This window comes from Dendrobates tinctorius, unplaced genomic scaffold (assembly GCF_039654945.1).
Source record: "Dendrobates tinctorius isolate UK_male_01 unplaced genomic scaffold, ASM3965494v1 ptg000233l, whole genome shotgun sequence".
NCBI lineage: Eukaryota > Metazoa > Chordata > Amphibia > Anura > Dendrobatidae > Dendrobates > Dendrobates tinctorius.
This window is the reverse complement of record NW_027361900.1, coordinates 5,944,421-5,952,766: the sequence shown is the minus strand read 5'-3', so window position 1 is coordinate 5,952,766 and position 8,346 is coordinate 5,944,421.

The following is an 8,346-nucleotide window of genomic DNA, read 5'->3' as shown; positions in this document are numbered from 1 at the left end:
AATAATTATTTAGATCTGTCTCTATGCTCTAAGACTCGAACTATACGCCTTTGATAGATAATGGCTACTAATTCAAGGGGTTTGCCACGGACCCTCTTAATTTAACACTGTGAATTAAGTAACCGTGACTGGTGGCAGCGCGTTGTGCACGGCTATTGCGGCTTGCTGGCAGTCTAGAAGGGTCTTATAGAGCTGAATAAGGGTCTGCGGCACCAGCATTCATAATTCCCTTACTGCAGAAGCCTAATTGCCGGTTCACAACAGGCAGCCCGTCCGGCGACCAATTATCCTAGGTGCAGTTCCCTGACTGACCTGAGGGTAAGGGGGGCGCCGGAGAGCTGCAAGTTCAAAAGTGGAACTGAGAAAGTGGGATATACATAAATCCCCGCAGTACTTGGAAGATTGATAGCAGTGGTGGGGCATCCAAATTAAACTCCCCCTGCGGCAAATTGTAGAGTGAGATTAGCTTGCTGGATATTTTTGGTCACATGGTGCCAGTGTTGGGATAACTAAGATAAGCCCCACTGCGCCTGTGATAGCCGTGTGCCGGCATTGTGTCACGCCCCTCCATCCGCTGATACACCGGTGTCAGTGGTGGGATTGTGACAGTGGTGACACAGGGTCCGCTGTCCGTCGCGTTTTGGTGGCAGCGGGACCCCCGTTAGTGTCGCCCGTAAGTGGATGAACGGCGGTGGGCTGTTCGTCACATATTGGTGGCAGAGCGGTGGGATAATCCTAGAGCATTAGTGATTTGGTTTGAGCAATCATTCCTCTCACTAAAGACCTGCACGGTTCCTGCGGGAATCCTGCATCATAGGTTTTGGAGAACAGACTCAGTGGTTACTAGTCCTGAGACATTAGTGTGTACTTGCAAGTATTCCCTCCCTTTTTCTCCGTTTTTCTTTTCTGTCTTTTATTTGGCAACCATGGCTACGATGGGAGCAGAGTGGTATAAGCAGCATAACAAGGCATCTCTTATTGCCCTCTGCGGGGTGTGGCGGATCGACACCACGAACAAAAAACAAAGCCCAAATGATCGCGGCTCTGGTGCAACGGGAAAACGACCAGAGCCCAGCGAACGCAGAAGCGGGCTCAAGTAACAATGGGGCTGCAGCAGAGGCTCCACTCACGAGTTTATCTCGATTGGGGTGCTGGGAGCGGGTTGAGGGAGGTGGGAGTGTCTGAAAACCTGCCCACTGATGTTTTATTGGGGACTGACTTGGGGCGGATGGTTGCATACTACGTCAGGAGTGGTACTGTGCAGTGCATATATGCAGAACAGGAGTGGTGCTGTGCAGTGCATATATGCAGGACAGGAGTGGTACTGTGCAGTGTATATATACAGGACAGGAGTGGTACTGTGCAGTTGCGACGCCTCCTGTCTGATTTCACGGTAGGTCTAGAGGGAGTAGTCCTGCTGCCTAAGGCTACTTCTGTGACTATTTTTACCGTGACAGTTTCGCTGTTATTCTGTGTCCCCGAACAGACGTAGCGTGTCACTTTATTCTTTTCCCTGCAGCTCTGTGAGCATAACAGAGCTCTCTTCTGTGCACTTAGAGTGCAGTTAACCCCATGCACATTACCGCCATAGTGCTCTGCCTCTCTAGCAGCGGTTATATCACCTGGTGCACGGTGGACCCCGGGCGGCGAACACGTTTATTTATATTTTTTTAAGCGTGTACCGCCGCCGTAACATAATACTAGCGCCAGGGTCTGGCTAGAGATGGCAGATCAGAAGCAGCTGTTACAGCTTGTGCGTCAGCTCGAGGCTCGTCTTGCTACCCTTGAGAGGTCTCTCGCAGCTGCGCAGGCCACAGATGCTGCCGTCCAGGCTCTTACGGACGCGGTAGGGCGTATGTCCATGTCCACCCTTGCGCCGACAGTTACCCGCCTCCCGTTGCCCGATAAATATGCTGGGGATGGAGTCCCTCCTCCATCAGCGGACCCGGGTGCATCTGTAGGAGATGGTCGCGAGCATTTGATGTCGCTGGTTCGTTCGTCGGTGACTTCGTCTACGTGGCAAGCCTATGATGCCGTTAGACCGACTGTCTGGTTACTAGGACACTCCTACATATTTTGAGCAGCACAGCGAGCTGAGTGCCGCCCTGGGGGGAGGCATCTAGGTTTCCGTGACGTGGCCTTCATGTGGAGAGGCATCAGGGGCTTGCAATGGCCGCAAGTTCTACCGGAAGTGGTATCGATTGCAAGAGGAGCCAGGGGTCCTATAATTTTGGATTCTGCACGCGGGGGGAATGATCTATGATCGTACAGGTGGCAGAGCTTCTCACAATGATGCGGGCTGATATGGAACGTTTCCATGGTTTTTTTTTCAGGAATTGGTGCTAGTCTGGTCTGAGATTGTCCCGAGGGCGGTGTGGCAAGGAGCTAGGGATGGTATTGCCGTTGAGCGCACTAGGAGGACCATACACGCCTGTATTTCTAAGATGGTGCGTGAGAGGTTTGGTTGTTAGACACAGACAACTGGAAGGGGATAATGCTGCTTTATTGAGACCTGACGGGGTGCACTTGAACAATATCGGGCTCGATATCTTATCCGGTCTCCAAGATGGCATAGAGCAGGCATTGCTACTGATGGGTGGGGGTCGGAGTCCTGTTTGAGAAACAGGATCCTCCGTGGCGGTGGAGAAGTAATGGCACATAAGTTACGGCTTGCTGGCTGACTTGCCTGCGAATATGGAGTAGGGCATTAGGCAGCGAGCGCGTTTTTAAGAAAGCTAAGTGCCTTTTCAAATGGTTGGTAAGAAAACATTTAATAAAGCTGTGACCGACCTTCACCCATCACTTGGTCTCTGAGTTTTGATTTGTATGGTTAAGTGGGGCTGAGGAAATGCGCCAAGGGGTTGTTTAGCCCTATGTCAACACAGTCATACAGGAGGAGAGGTACTGTGCAGTATATACATATACAGGAGTGGTACTGTGCAGTGTATATATATACAGGAGGAGTGGTACTGTGCAGTGTATATATATACAGGAGTGGTACTGTGCAGTGTATATATATACAGGAGTGGTACTGTGCAGTGTATATATACAGGAGGAGTGGTACTGTGCAGTATATACATATACAGGAGTGGTACTGTGCAGTGTGTATATATACAGGAGGAGTGGTACTGTGCAGTATATACATATACAGGAGTGGTACTGTGCAGTGTATATATACAGGAGGAGTGGTACTGTGCAGTATATACATATACAGGAGTGGTACTGTGCAGTGTATATATATATATACAGGATGAGTGGTACTGTGCAGTATATACATATATAGGAGTGGTGCTGTGCAGTGTATATATACAGGAGGAGTGGTACTGTGCAGTATATACATATACAGGAGTGGTACTGTGCAGTGTATATATATACAGGATGAGTGGTACTGTGCAGTATATACATATATAGGAGTGGTACTGTGCAGTGTATATATACAGGAGGAGTGGTACTGTGCAGTACATACATATACAGGAGTGGTACTCTGCAGTGTGTATATATACAGGAGGAGTGGTACTGTGCAGTATATACATATACAGGAGTGGTACTGTGCAGTGTATATACACAGGAGGAGTGGTACTGTGCAGAGTATATATAAAGGAGGAGTGGTACTGTGCGGTATATACATATACAGGAGTGGTACTGTGCAGTGTATATATACAGGACAGGAGGAGTTGTACTGTGCAGTGTGTATATATACAGGAGGAGTGGTACTGTGCAGTGTGTATATACAGGAGGAGTGGTACTGTGCAGTGAATATATACAGGACTGGAGTGGTACTGTGCAGTGTATATATACAGGACAGGAGGAGTGGTACTGTGAAGTGTATATATATATATATATATATATATACAGGAGGAGTGGTACTGTGCAGTGTATATATACAGGAGTGGTACTGTGCAGTGTATATATACAGGAGGAGTGGTACTGTGCAGTGTATATATATACAGGATGAGTGGTACTGTGCAGTGTGTATATACAGGAGGAGTGGTACTGTGCAGTGAATATATACAGGACTGGAGTGGTACTGTGCAGTGTATATATACAGGACAGGAGGAGTGGTACTGTGCAGCGTATATATACAGGACAGGAGTAGTGGTACTGTGCAATGTATATATACAGGAGTGGTACTGTGCAGAGTATATATATACACAGGAGGAGTGGTACTGTGCAGTGTATATATACAGGAGGAGCGGTACTGTGCAGTGTATATATATACAGGAGGAGTGGTACTGTGCAGTGTATATATATACAGGAGGAGTGGTACTGTGCAGTGTATATATATACAGGAGGAGTGGTACTGTGCAGTGTATATATATATATACAGGAGGAGTGGTACTGTGCAGTGAATATATACAGGACTGGAGTGGTACTGTGCAGCGTATATATACAGGACAGGAGGAGTGGTACTGTGCAGCGTATATATACAGGACAGGAGTAGTGGTACTGTGCAGTGTATATATACAGGAGGAGTGGTACTGTGCAGTGTATATATACAGGAGGAGTGGTACTGTGCAGTGTATATATACAGGAGGAGTGGTACTGTGCAGTGCATATACTGTATATACAGGGCAGGAGGAGTGGTACTGTGCAGTGTGTATATGCAGGACAGGAGTGGTACTGTGCAGTGTATATATACAGGACAGGAGTGGTGCTGTGCAGTGTAAATATACAGGACAGGAGTGGTACTGTGCAGTGCATATATACAGGCCAGGAGGAGTGGTGCTGTGCAGTGTATATATACAGGACAGGAGGAGTGGTAATGTGCAGTGTATATATACAGGAGGAGTGGTACTGTGCAGTGCATATATACAGGACAGGAGGAGTGGTACTGTGCAGTGTATATATACAGGAGGAGTTGTACTGTGCAGTGTGTATATGCAGGATAGGAGTGGTACTATGCAGTGTGTATATACAGGACACGAGTGGTACTGTGCAGTGTATATATACAGGACAGGAGGAGTGGTGCTGTGCAGTGTATATATACAGGAGTGGGACTGTGCCGTGTATATAGACAGGAGTGGTACTGTGCAGTGTGTATATATACAGGACAGGAGTGGTACTGTGCAGTGCATATATGCAGGACAGGAGTGGTACTGTGCAGTGCATATATGCAGGACAGGAGTGGTACTGTGCAGTGCATATATACAGGACAGGAGTGGTACTGTGCAGTGTATATATACAGGACAGGAGTGGTACTGTGCAGTGCATATATGCAGGAGGAGGGGTACTGTGCAGTATATATAGGAGTGGTACTGTGCAGTGTATATATACAGGAAAGGAGGAGTGATGTCGTGCAGTGTATATATACAGGATTGGTACTGTGCATTGTATATATACAGGACTGGAGTGGTACTGTGGAGTGTATATATACAGGAGTGGTACTGTGCAGTGTATATATAGGAGTGGTACTGTGCAGTGTATATATACAGGAAAGGAGGAGTGATGTCGTGCAGTGTATATATACAGGATTGGTACTGTGCAGTGCATATATACAGGACTGGAGTGGTACTGTGGAGTGTATATATACAGGAGTGGTACTGTGCAGTGTATATATACAGGATTGGTACTGTGCAGCGTATATACACAGGACAGGAGTAGTGGTACTGTGCAGTGTATATATATAGGAGTGGTACTGTGCGGTGCATATATACGGGACAGGAGGAGAGGTACTGTGCAGTGCATATATACAGGACAGGAGTGGTACTGTGCAGTGTATATATACAGGAGTGGCGCTGTGCAGTGTATAGATAAAGGAGGAGTGGTACTGTGCAGTGTACATATGCAGGACAGGAGTGGTACTGTGCAGTGTATATATACAGGACAGGAGTGGTATTGTGCAGTGCATATATACAGGACAGGAGTGGTACTGTGGAGTGTATATATACAGGACAGGAGTGATACTGTGCAGTGTATATATACAGGAGTGGTACTGTGCAGTGTATATATACAGGACAGGAGTGGTACTGTGCAGTGTATATATACAGGACAGGAGTGGTACTGTGCAGTGTATATATACATCACAGGAGGAGTGGTGCTGTGCAGTGTATATATACATCACAGGAGGAGTGGTGCTGTGCAGTGTATATATGCAGGACAGGAGTGGTACTGTGCAGTGTATATATACAGGAGTGGGACTGTGCAGTGTATATAGACAGGAGTGGTACTGTGCAGTGTATATATACAGGACATGAGTGGTACTGTGCAGTGCATATATGCAGGACAGGAGGAATGGTGCTGTGCAGTGTATATATACAGGACAGGAGTGGTACTGTGCAGTGTATATATACAGGACAGGAGTGGTACTGTGCAGTGTATATACAGGAGTGGTGCTGTGCAATGTATATATGCAGGAGTGGTACTGTGCAGTGTGCATATGCAGGACAGGAGTGGGACTGTGCAGTGTATATATACAGGAGTGGGACTGTGCAGTGTATATAGACAGGAGTGGGACTGTGCAGTGTATATATATATACAGGGCATGAGTGGTACAGTGCAGTGCATATATGCAGGACAGGAGGAGTGGTGCTGTGCAGTGTATATATACAGGACACGAGTGGTACTGTGCAGTGTATATATACAGGAGGATGGGGTACTGTGCAGTGTATATATAGGAGGAGTGGTGCTGTGCAGTGTATATATACAGGAGGAGTGGTACTGTGCAGTGCATATATACAGGACAGGAGGAGTGGTACTGTGCAGTGTATATATACAGGAGGAGTGGTACTGTGCTGTGTGTATATGCAGGACAGGAGTGGTACTGTGCAGTGTGTATATACAGGACAGGAGTGGTGCTGTGCAGTGTATATATACAGGACAGGAGGAGTGGTGCTGTGCAGTGTATATATACAGGACAGGAGTGGTACTGTGCAGTGTATATATAAAGGACAGGAGGAGTGGTGCTGTGCAGTGTATGTATACAGGACAGGAGGAGTGGTGCTGTGGAGTGCATGTATACAGGACAGGAGGAGTGGTGCTGTGGAGTGTATATATACAGGACAGGAGTGGTACTGTGCAGTGTATATACAGGAGTGGTACTGCGCAGTGTATATATATACAGGAGGAGTGGTACTGTGCAGTGCATATATATACAGGACAGGAGGAGTGGTACTGTGCAGTGTGTATATGCAGGACAGGAGTGGTACTGTGCAGTGTATATATACAGGACAGGAGTGGTGCTGTGCAGTGTAAATATACAGGAGTGGTACTGTGCAGTGCATATATACAGGCCAGGAGGAGTGGTGCTGTGCAGTGTATATATACACAGGACAGGAGGAGTGGTACTGTGCAGTGTATATATACAGGAGTGGTAGTACTGTGCAGTGCATATATACAGGACAGGAGGAGTGGTGCTGTGCAGTGTATATATACAGGAGGAGTTGTACTGTGCAGTGTGTATATGCAGGATAGGAGTGGCACTATGCAGTGTGTATATACAGGACACGAGTGGTACTGTGCAGTGTATATATACAGGATAGGAGGAGTGGTGCTGTGCAGTGTATATATACAGGAGTGGGACTGTGCCGTGTATATAGACAGGAGTGGTACTGTGCAGTGTATATATACAGGACAGGAGTGGTACTGTGCAGTGCATATATGCAGGACAGGAGTGGTACTGTGCAGTGTATATATACAGGACAGGAGTGGTACTGTGCAGTGTATATATACAGGACAGGAGTGGTACTGTGCAGTGCATATATGCAGGAGGGGTACTGTGCAGTGTATATATAGGAGTGGTACTGTGCAGTGTATATATACAGGAAAGGAGGAGTGATGTTGTGCAGTGTATATATACAGGATTGGTACTGTGCAGTGTATATATACAGGAAAGGAGGAGTGATGTCGTGCAGTGTATATATACAGGATTGGTACTGTGCAGTGCATATATACAGGACTGGAGTGGTACTGTGGAGTGTATATATACAGGAGTGGTACTGTGCAGTGTATATATACAGGATTGGTACTGTGCAGCGTATATACACAGGACAGGAGTAGTGGTACTGTGCAGTGTATATATATAGGAGTGGTACTGTGCGGTGCATATATACGGGACAGGAGGAGAGGTGCAGTGCATATATACAGGACAGGAGTGGTACTGTGCAGTGTATATATACAGGAGTGGCGCTGTGCAGTGTATAGATAAAGGAGGAGTGGTACTGTGCAGTGTACATATGCAGGACAGGAGTGGTACTGTGCAGTGTATATATACAGGACAGGAGTGGTACTGTGCAGTGCATATATACAGGACAGGAGGAGTGGTTCTGTTCAGTGTATATATACAGGACAGGAGTGGTACTGTGCAGTGTATATAGACAGGAGTGGTACTGTGCAGTGTATATATACAGG